We start from the raw sequence: 17,754 nt of genomic DNA on the forward strand, positions 1-17,754 counted from the left end.
CAGGTGGAGAGTAGAAATTAGCACGAGACATAAATCTCGTTTTCACATCAAGTGCTGCAATTACTTTCTCTTGACAAGAAATATGTGCACGCTATCCTGCTGCTGGTCGTGCTCATTATTATTCATGAATTTTGTGTTTGTTTTGCTTTTCATTTCTTACGGAAGTGAAGGAAATTCTTTATTCTTTAGTTCTTCACCCTAAAATAAGTAAGTTTAAAGGCTGATAAGCAGCTGAGCAGAAGAAATTTCTTACTGAGAAATGAATAACATTCTGCTCTTAATTTTGAATTCAGCTTTTGAGAGATAATGGAATTCCAATAACCCCCAAATTGGAAAACGCACTTACCTTTGTGATTCCAAACCTCATGATGTTTTATAAAAATGCACATTAAATGCATATGAAAATATCTGATCTTCCTTCAAAAGGATCTATTACCCTATTTTATTGACCAAATGGTTGAACAAGTTTCGAAGTTCACCAAAATGCAGCAAATTTTGGGTAGGCTTCTGCATATGTACCATTTTTACTTTGACATACAAAGAAAATCCCTTAATTACAGAAAATACATTTTAAAGTGCACATATGCTTACAAGCCCAATCACTTCTGAAAACCGCTGCGGTTCAAGGCATGGGTGGAAGTAGACAATAAATAAAAGCCACATATGAAGCTACATGAAAGGCTCTAATGTGGTCAGTGACAAGGAGGAGAGTGTTCTCAATATGAGGTATTTAGCTCGAGTTGCCTGCAGCTAGAAATCCATCCCTGGAAATTTGACATCTTGAGCAGCGTTGGGCTCTGATTGTCACTGTAGGATGTACAGACACAAAGATGACAGTCAGTTATTGAGATAAATGGACACGCACGTGGAGTGTAGATAGTGCTGCATACAAATTTCATTCTGTTGCCATTGGCACTCATTGCTTGAGAGCACAAGAGATATGTCCTTTATCATTCAGAAAGCTGGTAATGCTGAAATTTCAGTGGAGATTTGAGGCATGAGGAATGAAAAAATAAAGGTGACCTGCAAACGCACATTTTTCAAGAATCTACATGCATTTTTAGATTGCTGAGTGCCTGAACTGGTAAGCAGGGGAAGAGAATGTAAAGTATAAATCTATATTTATTCCTGTTTTAAGTCTCCCTAAATGACAGAAAGCAACTGATTTTCCAAATAATGGATGCAAAGGATTTAAAAAAAAAAAAAAAAACAACAACTTTTGAACGACTTTCGCTTGCATTTTGAGGTATTTGTACATCCAGATACATGTGCAGATATATATATCCTTTATGTATATAAAAATCATACTGGATAGAACAAAGAAATGTATTTATACATCACAAGAATTTGCCAACTCATCTGATGATTTCAAAGCTATGTAAACTGAAATCAGTGATTTTCATGCATGTCTTCAGAGTCTAAATCCTAGTGACATTCAGTAGCATTTCTTCGCCTCTGTTATTTTATCACTCAGGAAAATCCCATTCAAATCCACCACAATATGACACAACTGCATATCTTGCACAAACTGTAACCTTAAGCAAGAATAATCCTAGGAATTTCTTGTAGGAACAGCTACAAACTCTCTTCAAAGCATAGATGGAGAGAAGCATTAAAGCAGAAACATATGAAAAGCTAAAAAGTCATTGAAAGCTGCTTTTCTTGCAAGTTATTTGAGATTTAGACAAAGGAGACACAGAGGAAACATTCCCTCATGGATACTGAAGCAGACTTCCTAAGATGTGACACACATTCTGAAGGAGGCTGTGCTTACAACATGGAATTCTGAATGCATGTGCAAAGGGGTTTCTTTTGTTTGGTTGGTAGGTTTCCTTAAAACATGAGAAGGGTTTAGAACTTCAGCTACAATGACGGGTATTCCACATGGGATTGTGATAAATTACACAGCTACAATAAAATGTGCCACCACTGAATGTGGAATTACATGTGTCTGTAACTGGAGCAGCCACAGATGGCTAGAAGGAAGTGAACTTCCCCTGGTGGGCAACTACCAAAATTCTTCATTTCATTTAAAATAATTAGGTACCCACCAGCTCTGTAACACTGGCCAATCCCTCCAGTTTAATATGACATGGCAAATTAAAACTGCAGGTGTGAAAAATTTATGTTGTCTATGTGTAATGTTTCTTCTCAATAGGCAATCCCAGAAATATCTATGGACAACAGACCAACGGCTTTAAGTAAAAAAGCACACAACGAAAGACATGTATATGAAATTCGGTAGGAAAACAAAGAATCACTGCTTAATTTCTCTTACTAAGTTCATATCCAGTATTAAGAGCTGTAAACACCCACATCATCTTTGGAGACAGTACATGAAATCTTGCAAATTACAACTGTTCACAGTCTGCATATTCCTAACAGTTACTGAAGGCACTTTAATTTGAGTCCTTTGGCTCTTCTCATATTTTTGCCCATGCCCCAAAATACACCAGCTGGACTTCATAGCAGCAAATGATATAATCTTTTGCAAAAGTGACTGGCAGTGAGTGTGCCATTACATCCCATACCTCCTGAAGAGCTGTGACCAGGCAATACCAGGAGAAGTCCTTTCTCCCTAGTAAACGAGACACAGAAAACAGTTTTATTCCACTGCTCTAGCAGACAGAGTTGTGTCATGGGAAAATAATGGGTTTGCTAACTGCCGAAGCTTAAAGTCTAATTCTGAAAGTCAGTGTCATGTTTCATTTATACCAAAAGGAAGCCGAGGCACTTTTTTGACTTTTCATGCCTCTTCAGGATTTTGTTCTGTGCCCACCAGCAAATCTATCAGGGTTTTGCAAGTAGGATAATACAAGAATAGCACTGAATTCTAATAGGAGAAAAAGATTGTGATCAGCATTTCACCGATGATCTTACAGCTGCCTGTAAGATGTATGGATTATTGTATGTGTGCTAAGAAAATATATGATGGTATAGTGACTTACAAAGACTTCTTGCAAGCTATTTTCTATGACCTGCCTGCCTGACCATATTTTGCTCCTCATCAGTAAATTGCTCATTCAAGTAAGTCCACTTCATTTATTTCTTTAAACAATAGTTGGAGATGTTCATAACAGAAAACTCTAGGCACCCACAGAGTTAACTAGGTCCAGAATTGCAAATTATGGCCACCCAGCAGCAAAAAATCATATACAAATAATGAATCAACTCAGTCAGCCAATAAATCAAATCCATAAAAACTTACCCAAGGGGTCTACAACATACCACCAAGAATTCAGTATAGCTGTACACACATATATTCTTATTCTGAGACCATATTTTATATACCTATGTGCGTTGTGTGTATGTGTGTAAATTTCTGTACGTATAAATCCATACCCATCTGTCTGTGTTATGAAATATTTTTATATATGTGGGTGATTCATTTACTTTTCACAGAAATGTGGTATGAAATATGAGACAGAATGAAGCCATAAGAGAAATGCTTGGGGAGTCCAAATATAAATGTGAGTGACTTTTTTTTTAACTTTCTTTCAGTTCCTAGTTTATTTAATAAGTGAAATCTTCTCTGTTGCAAAATAATTCTAAAACAAATTCATAGGAATTTAGACTGCAGAATGAAATACTGACTTCGATTTGTATAGTCAGGGTTTCTGAATATGTGATATCCCAAATTTCATGTATTTCAGTCTTCTACAGTACAGTATACACAACAACCCATTTTCTTTCATTTTCTAAATTAAAAGTGGTGGGCATGTAATATTAACATGTCAGGCGCTGCCTTTGCCTAAAACGTGTACTTTTATCTAATTATGAATAACAATGTAACAGTCGAAATACAAGGTGAGTCCAGGCAATTGTAATTAATAATTTCATCCAAGTAAAACGGAGCTTTTATTTCTTAGTTAAGGAAAATAGAGTTTTGTTCATTTCCCTGTCTAGTCTAGCATCCCAAAATATCCACATTACAACTCACCATTGCTGGAGACACTGTAAGGCATGGAATGTCAGCAACAGAAGGCAGCTTTGCAGTTTGAACAAAGATGAACAAAAAAGAGTACAAATGACTATCTATCTTAATTTTTATTTAAAAATTTGGATTTTGTTCCAAGCCTTGTGAATCTCATGTATTCTTCCCTACCTATTACAGCATGCTTAAATATCAGACACTAGACATCAAAATGTGTTTGGAGCAGGTCTTCAATAATGATGAAAGTTTGTTCTTGTTTAACTTCAAAGTTCAGACACGCGAGTCTGTCCTGCTTTCCGTTCCATTCTCTGGGACCCCAGGAAGGTACATGCTGCCTCCTCCAGATCAAACACACAAAAAAATCTATTTGAAAGTAGTCTGAAACATTCTTTCAAGTGGTCTTCCTGTGCTGTAAATCTGTCACGACAAAGTCAATTGTTCCCCCCTACCACACGGACCAACAAAACAGCTTTGCAATACAGACAGGCCTGAAGGCAGCCTAAAGGAAGGTGCAAAGCACATAGGAAAGTGGCCTCATGTAAAAAGAAGGTATTTAGGGTAGATAAAATGACAATAGATTCAAGCTGCTGCTTCTGGCACCCCTGCCAATCTGATACATCAGAGGCAGAATCAGATCCAAGTCTGTTCATAAGACTCCTTTTCCCACTTTTCCGGCCTCATTATTAATGGCTGTAACTACAAGAAGGTGGATATCTACAAAGGCTTAAGGGCTACCTGTGTCCTGAATTGCTTGGTGAATATCAGAAGCAGCTGACAGTTATTCAGCCCTTGGCATTATCACCAAATATTATTACCAAATATCAGAATTACTTCACGTGTTTGATGCTTCACCCAACGAGACTGCAGAACAGCCAAGATATAGGCAGAATTTCATAAATCAAATTCATGAAAGAAAATTCCATGCCTTAGCACACATGATTTTCGGAAGTTTAAAACTGTAACAATTCCAAGTTTACTTTCTATAAACATTTGGCTTTTGTTAATCACAAAGGAAGATTTAATTCACAATAATCTGTATTGGCTCACATTAGTCAGAACTAATTTCTGAACAGACAGCTATGTTTGTTTATATTGCAGTATTTGAACCAGTAAAATACTTCTCTGAAATGCTTTCACAGCTACAGTACAAAGCATTCTCTATGCAATACTTCCTTTCTTATTATAAATCAAGATTAAAATCTTACAAAAAAAGCATGTTACAACTATCTTCATGGTCTTAAATCTGTTCTACAAAGATCACCAAAAATTTTTTAAAAAAGAAGCAAATGCTACATAAACTGGTTTTCACATTGTTATTTATTAAGTACAGAAAACATACTAAACTCAACTAATGGGCAACACTTAGGTACAGTCTATGGGTCACTAAAATTATATCTGGAACTATCAATCTTTCTGCAATATCCAGAGAAGGCTCTGCATGGGAATGATGTCTTTACAATGACAACTGTGAAATTTCTGTAAAACTGTAAATTTAGCCCCATGAATAAATCTCCCCTGGATGCACTAGTAGCACATGTAGCTTTCACTACAATCAGCGATTGAAATCAGAAGTAAAAGTGAACTTGAACTGAACTCCATGTCTGGTATGTCTTCATTTCTCTTCCCTTAAGCAAGTCAGATTATTTGAAGTATCAGTTACACATGAATTGTCTTTTAAGCATCACCACTACTGTGTTATTTACACACCTCCAAGGAAATATCTCAGCCCAGCCAGGGTTAATTTTCCACACAAAATCTCTCAGTTTTAAATTAGGTTACCTAAAGAATCACAAACATAACAAGGAAAAATAATACTAACAAACCACAAATTTTAAAACATATTCAAACATCCTACCTGGTAACCATAAAAGAAACTACAAAACCCAAATCTCCAGAGGAATTTAGCAGCCTGTTTCCCATTGTAAAAGAAAGACCAAGGTCATCTGCGGGGCTGTGTTAAAGTCCCCAAGGATGAAGCCAAAGGCCCACCTACATCAGCAGTCCTGACTCTGCATGTGCCAGATCACACCTAAACCCTGCAGACAGCACTAGGGATGGAGAAAAGAGAGTACAATCACCTCCACTTTCCAAAGGGGCCCAGACTCTGCTGCTGATTCCAAAGGGATTTCAGCTCCTGACTGTCATCGCAGGTATTGACAACACTGTCTTTTCTAAGTCTGGAGCTAATGTTTGCCAGGATGACAACGTGGATTTAAGACAACAGTATATCGTGGGGTGTATTTCATCAGCAGAAAAATTCCTACTTTCCCCTCAGAAAAGAGCAGCTTTGCAGAGCATGAGTCTTCAACAGCAGAGTCCTAACATTCAGTTTCAAGCTTTAGAAGGACGAGTACGTAAAACTTCACCAAAACTTGTGATCTGATGAAAGACATTTCTCAGAGTGCAGATTTCTCACGGCCATCATGCTAAAATATGGAGTTTCTCAATGTTCTTATGTAGGGTCTTTTAAAGGGAACTGTTCTGACAGGACTTGAGTTATCGAGAGACCTGAAGTGGAAGTTCGTGGGTCTCCTTCTACCATGAGCTCCCACAAGAAAAGGAAAGGCCATCAACATGCAAAACCAAGAATCTCCTAGGCCTACAACTGCGAAGCAACAATAAAATCCTCACAGCCTGAGAGGAGGGAATAGAAATGAATTATTCTCATTTTTCTCTTGGCTGGTCTGTGCAGCAGGTCATTATTTTCAGTCACTCCGTGACCTCCTGAGATGCAGCTCAGACTCCCACTTGTCCCGAGGAGGAGGCACATCCCCTCTGAGCCTGGCTGCCCACTGCTGGCTCCTCACTCAAGGGATGCAAACCTCAGGCTCCCGGATCCTTCCCGTGACCGCTGCACTTCCTGCACTAAATTGCCTGTGAAAGCTTTCCTCCCTGGAGCTGGCACAGCAGCTTCCCAAGGGAAGACGGATATTCTTAGTTCCTCTGGGGGTAAACGTGAGCTCTTTATGGCACACAACATGAACTGAGAACCAAACGAAGCAAATAAAATTAGTCACAGGTGACTAAAATGCAATGGATTCTTTAATATATTTCCAAATTTGTATTTTGACAGTTTTAAATTTTGAGACAGATTTGACTTCTCATTGAAAAAATACAAAATGTTTTGTAGCACAACTAAAACCCTACTGTATCTCTGTCTTTTGACCAAGATGACATGCCATGGAAATGAGACCACACTTCAGAAAAAGAATATAAATCCATGTTAAATTCCTATTGCATTTATCTCCGAGTGAGCCTAAGGTTAGTAGAACTCTTTTATAGTAAATGCTGGACACACAAAGTTGTGAAAACATTAAACCTTTCCCATCATTTGTGGAGCACCGTCAAAAAGAGGAGCATATGCACTGCAATGCTGATTTTTCATGAACAGTTAAACACAAAAGTCATATATTAATCTGCCACATTTCACTCTTCCATCACCGTTCACTATAGCTCTCGTGACTGCAGCACATGCAAATCATAAATCACAGATTTCCCTGTGTTTTTTGTGGTCTGCACACAGGCCTTGTGTTACAAGACTGAGGCAAAAACCTGCAGCCGTAGGCAACCACAAGCAAATCTTGAGTGTCACGTTCATTATTGCCAAAGGACTGCTGAAAAACCACCGGGCGAGACATCACACACAGCAAGGCCTCTGCTTGGAAGATGCTAAAATTTAAACTTACAAAGAATAAGGAGGAGAATGCACGCGCAGAGAGGCAAAGAGCAAATCCCCCAGTTTCCCCAGTGACAGAGCAGCCCAGAATCACTGTTTTTGGTGCTCCAGCTGAGGTGCTCGGCAGGAATGACCGCAGGGCTCCGTGCGCTCACAAGCGCTCTCCGCGGCCGCAGACTCGGCAGCGCCGCCCCATCGGCACACAGCGCACCCACGGGCGACTCGGGGGCTCTGCCAGCGTCAAACAAGCCAGCCCAGGTTGCAAGCCAGCAGAACAAAGCACACGCTGTTCCCATTCTCTCCATGCACGGGGAGCATTGCTCCATGATGATGCTCACACGCTTCCCACCCTTTAACTACAGCGGCCGCTGAGCGCTGCTCCTGGCGGGCTGGGCACTGAGGAACACGCTGCCCTCTGCTCGGGCCCTTCCCAGCCTTCGGAGCAGCAGACCCTCGGCGCTCAGTGTATAAAGGAGGCGGTGACCCTGAGTAAGGGCAGAGAGCCCCGAGGGCGGAGGCCAGGAGCCGTGCCCGCTCGGCCGAGGGCAGCCCGGCCATTGCCGGAGCCCCGCCGGGACAATGGGCTCCCCTGCAGCGCCCTCGCCCTTCGCCCCGGGTCCTCAGCCGGGCTTTGGGGCTTCTGGCACAGTTCTCGCTGCTGTTAAAAGGTCATGGTAAACTGCACCGATGGGAAAGGCTTGAGAGAGAAACGTGGCTGCCAGGGAAGGAGGAACTGTTCTGGATATTGAAAGTACGAGCTGCTCTACTTTTCACGTTCGTATTTACAAAGTAAACTAGCTGGCCAGGTTCTGTATGGAAATCAGTCTCCTGTCTGCTGAGCTTTGCTGTTATTGGAACAGGCTTGTAAAAATGGCAGAGAAATTGAAATTACTCTGCACTTTATTTCCCTGTTTTATCTTGTGCCTGTGTGCATGCCTGTTTTAGAATTAGTACTGTCCTGTCATAAATGAGAAGCTTTGATGTCTTCTGTATGAACAGTGTAAAAAGAACGTAATGACTAAGAAGTAATCTTTACAGAAAACTAAAAGTATTACTTAATCAGATTTCAGTTCACTTGGTACAAACCACCTTCTGATGACAGTGACAAGAGGTTAAAAACTGCATATGCACTCCCACAGTATACTTTCTTCCCCCAAAACACAGAAAAAACCCACACTACGCTTCCAAAACATACAAATACAAATTCTGAGTCTGAAGTAAACACTTAACTTTTAAAGCCATTACTGTTTCTTTGCCAGATACTTAGCATGACAAACAGGAAAAAAAAAATAAGGTTGTATTTTTTCATTTTAAAGACTCCTCTATGTCACTCACATTCTGACTGAATTTTTCAAAAGCAGATGGCAAAATTTAGGAATGATAGCTGCTGGAGAAGGTGTGTGATAGTCAGCATTTCTGTCTGTCCAAAGGAGATATTGACATGGCCAGGTAGTTGAATTTGCAATTCCACTTTTCAGACCTGGTCCTCAATGCTGCTTGTGGCCCCTGGCGTGCAATGCACCCAGTGCCACCATGGCCCACGGGGGACAATTTACAAATGGGAGCTGCCCTCCACAGAAGCTCTGAACTCACTGCTTCTGAGACACTCTCAGAATACCCCAAATATGTAAAAATATGTATAGGGAAAATATTGTAGAGTGGCATTTCTTTGTGTTGTAGGAAAATGATGCAAAAATATACACTAAAGAGTGCCAGGGAAAGTTAACCCATGTGAAGAGGCAAGGAAGACAGTATTTAAAAGACTGTCTTGATAAAATCCATGCAAACAAGACACCTTATCAAAAAGGTTTCTTGGTCTTCTTGTCTCCTTTTCTAACACAAACATTAACAGGATCAAACCCTACTGCAATACATAAACAAATTGCAGTATGTCCCATCAGTACCTTGATGTCTGCACCAAGGTGTAAGCTCAACAGAAGCCTGTGGACAAAAAAGATCACTCTCGTTTATCTTAGAGAACACAGATTCACTGTTTGCAGTTATTTATCCAGAAAAGCTAAATAATTGATATTTGCTACTCTTGCAAAATAATATTTAATGGAAGATTCACAACATGGTTTTCAAATGCTGAATAAACATTCAGAATTAAGGAGGAAAGATCTAACAGTTCTCAAGTATGATAAATATAAAAAGATATATTCAGCAAATCTAAGAAATCATCAAGTGTGCATTGTACTTTGCATTGTACTATTAGTGACTATCCTTCATGTGTTACAACCAGACCTTTTCTAAGACAGCCATATTGTTGACTCTGGAAGACAAAAGAAAGCAAAGTTCCATGGAAAGTGGAAGTCAATCATGACCAGAAAAGCAATCAGTTCAAAGAATGTTTGATAATTAGTGAAAAACCATGTTCTGGTGATCCTTCTTCTTTCCAGTAGCTCCATGTGTTATTGCATATTTGACCAAAGTACCATAAAAGCTTAAATAGCTTTGTCATTTTGGTGACATTCACTTTCAGTGGATTGCAATGAAATATTGCATGTTTTTCCAGATCTAAAGTTTTGCAAGACATGTTTGATAAAATATAACATGAATATTTTTACTATATTTCACAAGAATGCTTAAATATTCTTAAGTTTCTGAAAACAGGGATTATGGACAATCCTACTAGATTCAAAATTGTCTTCAAGATCTGGCAGGCCTAAAGCATAAATGCTGCATTACAGATATTATTACTGGTACTTGCAAACATGCATGCCAAGAACAATCTGATTTGCAGGCCATTCTATGCATGGAATATTAAAATATTAAGATATTTGCTGTATTTAGAGTTGCCTTTAATAATGTGTTAGATTTGGATCTTGGCTCATTTTGCAAATTAGTTTCATAGTGGGAAGAGGGATTTAATGAGATGCACACTTCTGTGAGGAGCAAAAAACCAGAAGCTCATTAAATGTGGACTTGGAAGAAAGAAGGTATACATGCAGGATTCCATTGGAAAGAAAATTTAGATACTAAATTACTCAGGTAGGCACATAGATATCAGAGTGGCTTCAAGTGTTTCTTTTTCTGTACAATCATGTGGTTAAATGAACAATACTTTGCTATCAGAACCTTCTTTCGTGGAACTGTCAACTACTCTTCAAACACTCCCAAAGGGAAAAACCATTGGATCACACGTAACTGGATTAGCACAATTGTTATCAGTATTAAAAGTTTTGAGACAAGTCTAAGAGAAGGAAAATAACATACATCTAACTGAAAAGAGTAATTTAAGGCTTGCTACCTGAGAGCCTGTGTTCAAAGCGTTAATGGAGAGCACAGAAAGGGATACAAGCCTGTCCCAGTATCATCTCAACTCTCTCAGCTGAATGCAAAGTGGACAGAGATAATCTTGTGTATCATTTGAATGCTGCAGACTGGTACCTAGGTGTAATGTTTGTAGACTGATTTTAAAGACTGCATTTTGCAGCAGGTATGAAGCAAAGAATACAAAGGTAAGAAGTAGTGCACTATGGGCTGCTTGGGGTTAAAAGTAATCTCCTCCACAAGCAAAAACAAAAAATCCCTTCACATTCTCCACACCACCTGAATAAATACATTATCTTTACCTTATAAAATTTGTCAACACTAGTAGTATCAATTCTCCAATGAGAATCTGTGGATGTCCTTTGAAACAATGTTCAGAGAGATAATTAATCGACTTTGGTGTCCCTTGGTTTCATTATTTCATGAACAGAAGACTGATGGCCATTAACAGCATCCAGAAGTAGGTCTGGCCAATCAAATGGCCTATGTGTTTTATCAGCTGACAGTCTTGGGGGAAAAAAATGAACTTCGCTAAGAGCACGTTTAGAATCATAGAAATGTTGAAGCTTGAAAAGATCTTCAAGATCAGTGAGTCCAATTGTTAAAGTATAATATATTAAAACAATATTGTAATACGACTTATGAAAAAAAATCTGTGTCAACAGGCTTCTCTTATGAAAGAATTCTCTGGGCCAGTTATCAGTGCCACAAGTATTTGTTGATACCATTTTCTAGATTAACAAAACAAATCCCATTTTAATTATAATCAGCTTATTATTGAACACAATACCTTGGCAAGAAAATTCCAAATAAATAAAGGGTCCTTCACCTGTCAGTAACTAGAACTTACCCCACAGAACCAATAGTAAATGCTGACATTTTGTCTGTCACCACACACTTTTTTGCACTGTGCAGCAGGTATGAACATGCCCATTTTCAAATTTAAATAGAAAATGCTTCTTCATCTTTTTATTTTTGTTTGTAGTCATATAGTTGCAGTTTTAATAATTAAGTGAAAGAAGCGATAAAGCTGGAAGTTTTAAAATTTCCTATTTGAACACAAAATTATGAAGAAGCATGACTCTCAAAAATCAACGAGACATATTCCTATGAAAACGTAATGAGGGACTGAGACTTCTGTTTAAGTTGTGTGAAACAGTGTAGGTTGATAAAGGCTCCAGAAGCACAGGTATCCCTAACACCACAAGCTGTAATGATGTGTTAACCTTGGTGACAGTCAGAAGAGAAGGGTCAAAGGTTCAGCTGGCATCCCTGGGGAGGATCCTTCAAGGTGAATTTGAGGCTCATTTTCAGGGCAGTACAGTAAAACTGACACTGCAGTCTGAGAAATGTACATGTTAGAAAGATTAAGCAATGCATTTCTCTTGAATTTGCTGTTCATAGCAGTAGAAAAAATGGTGTTTGTTGAGATGGTTAAACTAGGGGAGAACACAATTCGCTACCACATGCGATAGTAAAAGATAACATTTTTAAAGATCACATCTCTTTCTGAATTGAAAATAATTATCAGAGCAGGCTTGCAGTTTAATTTATTCTGGTTGCTCCAGCTACTTTTAATTTTGTGTGTTTTAGAAGTTATTTCCCCATATCCTACTTAAAAGGTTCAGATTGCTAAAGTTAAGGCTTCTCCTCCTGCTGAGAAACCCATTACAACTACAACCTTTATTAACTTCAAGAATAAGAGATATAACAGTTGACCTCTTACAACACCAAAGCCTTGGATTATTATTGATGACAAAAGCAGAGTAACAGTTGCAACCGCTAGTTGCGTAAATTCTAGTATGTAAAAATGACAATGCAAAAGATACAGGCAAAACATGGGAGTCTTTCTTAGCAGAAGGTCTCATTAGAACAAAAACTAAGAATATGCAGTACACCCACAAAACTCCAGCTGGAATACCTTAAGTAGCTTAATGACAAACCAGCCAATAAAAACAAGTGAAGAAGTAACAACATTAGCAACAAGAAAGTCAAGAATGTCAACTCATTGAGCACGCCAAAAAGAGGCTTCTCTCTCGCCCTAAATAATACTATACAATTTCCTGGAAAGTATTAGTCTCAGGAAAGACAGTGGTAAAACTCACACTGATTTCAGTAATGCCAGAATTCCACTCTGAGTTCAGGATGCGTGCAAAGCATATTTTAGTGAAACATCGTAACCATGCAGATTTCCCAGGAGTTTTAATCATGCAAAGTACCTGCTTTGTAGACATTCCTAAATTATTACAAACCCCTGAGATCCTTGAATAGAAGTGACAATAATCTCAAAACCACTCTAACGCTTCAGCATATAGGTTGAATGATAGAGATATTTTCTTTATAATCACAGAAAATCTCTAAGTATTTGTAGCTGGGCTAGATCCTGCAAGTATTATACAATCATAAACACCTGGAGTGGAGCATGGCCTGAATAAGAAAGCAAGGATATGATTTTTTTGTCTACAAAAAAAAATGTTTTTAAAAACATAGAGCCTATTTATGATTTAGGATGCAATAACACTTTGCACTTGGCAAGGTGGCACAACACAGCTTTGCTGCAAGTTTGCAAGTGTCAGGCTGCTTTACATGTATGAATGAATTCAGGTCCACAACTCATGAAATGCTGGATAAGAAGAACTGAACAACTTCAAGCCTTACCCAGAATCACACAGGAAGATTTCAGCAGCCCAGCAATTCCTCTGCTTAGCTTGCAGACTCTCTACCTCAAGGCAATCTTTCGTTTACTGCATAGTAATTTTCTCTGTAGGAAAATGTTTTGCAGCACAGATTTAGAAATCATGTTGTAATGACTGTATAGTCTCTTGGCAAGTTCTATCCAGTGTGCAGGCCTGCCAGAGAGCACAAACACTCATTTCTGGAATACCTATAATACACCATGAAATTGCTTCAGTCAGGTACCTGCAGCTTCTGTGGTAACACTTCACCCTGAAAGAACAATTTCTTTTTTCCTTCTTGATTTTCATTAGGTCTTACTCCAAGAGAAATGCTCAAACTGAACACCACAGTTCAAAGAAGTCCTAAGAGACAAATGATTTCACATAAATGGGCAGAGCAAGATGTGCAGAGTTTGAAATGTGAGGCATGCTGGAGGGAACTCAGAGCCATCATGCCAACATCTTTCACTTTCAAAAACTTGACATTCTGAATGGCATAAACACTTCAGAAAAGAGTGATGCAAAACCCCCACAAACTTACAGTTACATGATCTTGATTCATCATCCTTTTGTTCAAGGAACCAAAGTTTGTACTTTGTGAGGGAGGGCAAATTACTTAAGCCCAGATATCTCTATGTCTAATTTCAATATTCAGTATATTCCATGCGGCTGTGGAAATATTTTGAGATATACAGCAGGAAAGCTTTTTACTTTCTCATGCTTTACTTTTTTAACCACATGATTTTCCCTGACAAATCTGTGGGGTTTATTTACTCTGAAACTTACTTGCTTTTCTCACCCTCTTCTCTTTGTGTAATTTATTCTCCCCTGTGCAGCCAGGAGGCTGAGCAGAGGCAAGTAGACAACTGACAACAGCAGCAGAGAGAGGCAAAAGGAAAGTTGCTGAGTTAGAAAAAACAAGAGGAGTATAAATAGATCCAAGTGTAACTAACCACCCACACTCCCACGTTAAACAAAGGAACAATCTTCATGTGACCATGTGCCAAATAGATTCTTGTTAGATAATGATTTTTCAGAAGGAAAAAAAAAATCAATTAATTTCTCAGTGCAGCGTGAGTATTAGCAAGAATTATCCTACAGCTAGATAAAGAAAGCAAGCAGGTTTGGGTGGTTTTTTTTCTTTTCCCTTTTAAGGAGGACAACCTCAAGCAGGCAGACTTGGCCCTGCATAATATTACAGAGGAGTCTGGAATAACACCCTGCAATGTGTGTGTGAATCCCACACTACTGCACGTGGTGAATATCTGAACTTGGCAGTAAGTAATTGTGAGTATATTATTACCTGGAGAGAGAGAAGTACTCTGTTGGGTTGAGGAAACCCAAGAACTGAAAAATTATTATTTTTGAAGTGCTGTGATTTGGACTAGATTTTTCATATAACCAGAAGCATCACAGGAAACTCAGTAAGGCAAAACTATCCAAACAAAGTGAAATAAGCAAAAGTGAAGTTGACAGAAGTTTCAAAAAGTAGACCAAAAAATCAAAGCAAACCAAACAAGAAGCTCTAATCACTTACAGCTGTTCAAGGCTCCAAAAAACGGGCACTGTTCTTCTCTACTATTTTTATTCTACATTTTTCTTTTGATTATGAGAACATAATATGTGCAAACTCAGCACACAGATTGTTGAGGTTTTATTAAACATGCTTTTAGAGTTAGTGTCATTTTTACTTTACAAAAGTAATTCCTAAAATAAGCATGATACACAATAAAGTCTCAGTTAGCAGTTATCCGATATTTAGATTTTAAGTGACAACATGTGGCTGCTGTGGTGTGCAAGCAAGTAGGAATATCAAAAATGCCAAGTACAATCAAATTTATAAGGCTCACTAGAGACTTTCAAGAAAAAAAAAAGTACCTTTTTTTTTTTTTTTTTTTCTCACTCCTATCCCCCAAAATGGAGACGGTTTCAGTGTTTGGAAAAGAGCAAACACAGCGAGGAGCTGAGTTCCTTCACTTCACCGTGCAGACTTGCCACAAATAATACATTGATTTCTGCAGGACATCTGTTTATTAAAACGTTCTACATGCTTTACAAATGGAAATATCTCTGTATTAGAGCAAAAAATAAACTTAAATATAGTAAAAATAAAGGCTGACAGGTCAAGGAGGCTTTGTGAAAGAACCTTGGAGGGCAGAAAATTTGTAGTGCTGTTTTGCATATTTGATCTGTGAGGATCCTAAGTCCCATCTCCAATGGAATCTACTCTGAACACTTTTTCCGCCTCTACACAGGTTGCCCACTTCCCACTGTGAGTGCTAACGTGTGCCAGACTCATAAAAGCCTAATTTTTTTCAATATGACTTTGCCACTGATTGTTTTTGCTCCTGAGGAGGAATGAGGGAAGGCACAGCAGTCACTAAGGGGCTGGGGAAAACAGTGTTTGCAGAAATGCATGTCTAACTTAGAGGAGGATTGTCTACACTCCTCTAAGACATGCAAGATCTCCCTGCAGCTGATGAAGGGAGGGTAAGGGAAGAATTAGCTTTCTAAGCCCACTCTTCATCTTTATTGTCTGCAATATAAGCAAAGGCTCCTTTTCTGACTGCTTAGAAAAACTAACCAAACAAAAATGTTTCTTTTTCATTAGTAGAATAAAATGAATGAAGAAATAATTTCCCTCCCACATCCTTTTTTCATTTCTCTTATTCATCCAAGAAACCCCCAACAACGAGACTGTCAGCCAAACAAAACAAAGAATTTACTTTCTCAGCGTAATAAATCACCTTTGCTCCTAACCATCCAAATCATAAAGTCCTACACACCCTGGATAGCTCAAGTAACCTTGTCTGAGATAACAACCACCTGGCTTTTTATTATTTTTTAGAGAGAAGCTTCCCAGACACCATTTCTATAATTTCACATGGTCCCAGAGGTTCAAACTCTCAATAAGCCATTTTAACAAGAAAATCCTGATAGTCTAATATCTAGGCCTGTAAACGTCCCAAAACTCAGATATCTAACACATACTCTCTATTTGCTGCAGGCATTGATTTTCTTTTACTATCTAGGTCATCAGTTCACGACTAGGGACAAAAGAAATCCGTAGAGAATTTTGACTCAATGAGAAATTTCCAAATTCCTCTAAGTCCACTGAGTATCTGCTAAAGAGGCCCATTCTTCTCTGCTTTACTTTCACAATGGAAAGTAGAAATTGGTCTAAAATAAAGCTGACCGTAGGAAAATACAACCTTATTTCACATTGAAGAGGTACTTTTCACTACTGCTGGGTGAAATAATACTGAGAAACCATAGTTATGCATGTCTAATGCTGAACTTTTTAAGTGGTGAGAAGACAAAAATAGCAGGAGCAAAGGACATCACTGATGCAAAAGAACATTTTTGAAAGTTGTGAGAAACGCCAGAAGGAACAGATAACTCTTACAACTCTAGGGTCATATATGATCAGCAATCACGTGGTTAAAAATGCCAGCAGATGAATGACCATAGGGAACCTTTTAATCTAACACTGAATTACAATGAGTTTTAATTCCAGTACTTTTGGTTAGAGTGAACACGGTCTATAAATCTGATAACCTCACACTGGCATTACAAACTATAAATCTGATAACACTACTACCAGGCATGACCTTAAGAACACAGGAGGGCAGTTTGGTGCTAAATCCAAAATCTAGTCGCTGTAATAGCCAGAAAAAGCCTACAGACCTTGCTGTTCTCCTCAGCTCACAGATGTTTGACACTGAGCCACCTTTTGCCCTGCTCCTGATGCTCCTTCCCTTTCCCCTAATTCCAGAGACCAACACCACCCTTTGGAGATGTCTGCTGGGAAGACATATCATCAAGTGTCAACCTGGATAGGTTTACCCTAGCCAGCACAGAAGATTCAGTGTTAATAATGAGCCATTTAAACCAGTCAGAACAATGTTAGGCATTGAGCATGACCCAAACATTTGAGGCTGGTGCGCTTTTTCCTCACTGTTTTCTTACAGCAAATGGAGAAAGCACCTCAAAGAAGTATTTAGGACAGTTGACATGTCTAGAGGAGACAACAAGGCTGGTGAGGGGCTTGGAATACAAGCCCTGGGAGGAATGACTGGGGGAGCTGGGGCTGTGTAGCCTGGAGAAAAGGAGACTCAGAGGTGACCTTATCATTCTTTACAATCTCCTGAAAGGTGGCTGTAGTCAGGTGGGGTTGGTTTCTTTCTCCAGGCAGC

General features: G+C 38.8%; 1 protein-coding gene across 1 annotated transcript in view; it reads right to left on the bottom strand.

Annotated features, from left to right (window-relative positions):
- LOC136375398 (roundabout homolog 1-like) overlaps nucleotides 1-17,754 on the bottom strand; it is a 296,044-nt gene that overhangs the window by 87,406 nt on the left and 190,884 nt on the right.

This window comes from Sylvia atricapilla, chromosome 2 (assembly GCF_009819655.1).
Source record: "Sylvia atricapilla isolate bSylAtr1 chromosome 2, bSylAtr1.pri, whole genome shotgun sequence".
NCBI classification, from domain to species: domain Eukaryota; kingdom Metazoa; phylum Chordata; class Aves; order Passeriformes; family Sylviidae; genus Sylvia; species Sylvia atricapilla.